The sequence below is a fragment of the Acomys minous genome, assembly GCF_964271855.1.
Source record: "Acomys minous genome assembly, chromosome: 15".
NCBI lineage: Eukaryota > Metazoa > Chordata > Mammalia > Rodentia > Muridae > Acomys > Acomys minous.
The window spans coordinates 31,759,512-31,761,411 of NC_140497.1; positions in this window are offsets into that span (position 1 = coordinate 31,759,512).

Genomic DNA, 1,900 nt, shown 5'->3' on the forward strand with positions numbered 1-1,900 from the left:
GAAAAAGACTGGCTAATCTAATGAGTCAAGGATGAGAGATTTAAGTGGATCCTTTGAAGTCATTAAACTGAACACTAAACGTACAAGTATGATAATTAGTAATAATGCAATAAACGCCAAAGGTGCTGGGGGTCTTGTGGGGCACGGCAACTCTCATTCTAGCAAGGAGGTTGAAGGTGGGCAGATAACTGCACGTTAAAAAAAAAAGGAGGAAACAAGTGAATAGGCATCATTGTTTTTAAGACTGTACAGTTTAAAGTCTGTTCACACAGCTAGTCTCTGAGCTATTAATTATTGTCTTCATTTTACTCTTGGAGCATCTGGCATGCTACTTCCCATAAGTGTCTATTACTTTTAAATTTTAAAGATTTTGCTATATAAAAAAGATAGTAAGTGTAGTATGTACATCTATTGAGTCCAATACTACCCACATATTGAGTGAGGGAAAGAACATAACATTTACAGAAGGTTATAGATATTTTACTCTATTCTAAAGAGTGAATGGGATTATCAGCTTGTTCGTGAATGTTTGATGTGCCCCCAAACATGTACCTAAATTAATAAATTTGTATAAATATATATGTACATAGATAGGGAACATAGAAAAGGAGAGGAAAGGAGGCAGAAAGACAGGGGAGGCAGGAGTGGAGAGGAAAGGACAAGATGGGGGAGGAGAGGAAAGGAAGAAAGGAAAAGGGATGGAAAGGGAGAAACAATGGCTATAAGGGAGAGGGGGCAAGAGATCAGTAGCGTAGAACACAGAGACTTCACATGGGAGAAAAAGAACCATCTCTGCTGGGTACACAGTCACCAGCAAAGAGAAATAACAGCAGGGGCTGCAAGCATGACAGAGCAGAGTTATCAGTGACGCCAGATTTTAAAATAAGGAACATGTATTGTCCAATCTCAAAATTTCCTAGATGTGGGTAATCAGAGTGTCAAACAAGTAAATTTTAAGTTGCTTTATTAAAACTCATAAATTATTTTTTACATGCTGACAAAAACAGTTGCTCAAAAGCACCATATGTTGTGGATTTCCAAGATTTTGGTTTATGGACATTTTCTTCGGTGAGAAACCTATATTTAATTTTGTCTCCCTTTTAAATAGGAATTTTGAGGAGAGTATTTAAAATAGCACCACAATGACTTTTTAATATTGCATTGTATTTATCATATCTTAATTGTGGTTCAGTTTTAAAGCAATAAGATCAAATTTCTTACTGGAAATAATTATTCTTTTAAATGCACGTGAACAGATTTTTTTTCAGTTGGTCAAATTCCCCATCTTTTAATAAAAAGCGATGGAAGTTAATGTGAGTAGCTACATCTAGGTAGTTTTTATGCTTTGTTCTGATTTGTTTTGCCTTAGTTTTTGCCAGGGATAATCTGAGAAGAATTGGTGATATTATTAGTCAGAATATAATTGATCATATTCTGTCCAGCAAAATGGATTCAAGAATGCATTGGCTCTAGATTCATTTTCTTTTTATATATAGTTAAAGACTACTGGCAAAAAAAAATAATAATCATACAGAGAAACACAAAAACACACAAAACATAGAACTTAGTTGTTGAATAACAGTTTCCTCGAAATTCTTCCCTGTCTGGGGCTGTGTGCTCAGCTGATAACATTAATAATATAGGAACTGTGGATCTGTGTGCCCAGCAAGCAATTTTGAACCACGTTATTGAGAGAATCATACTGGGAACAATCACCAGCTTGCAGGAGCCCGAGGTCATGTAGCAATTTACATTACACGCATCCTGTATGATTCAACATATGTTCACTAGCAGGAGAGTGGCACATGCTGTCATCAGCTTGTGTCATCACAGGGACACGGTGTCTAATAATGTGCTGATTGAAACACGACGCAATAAAGCAGACAGAGACAGGGTACAG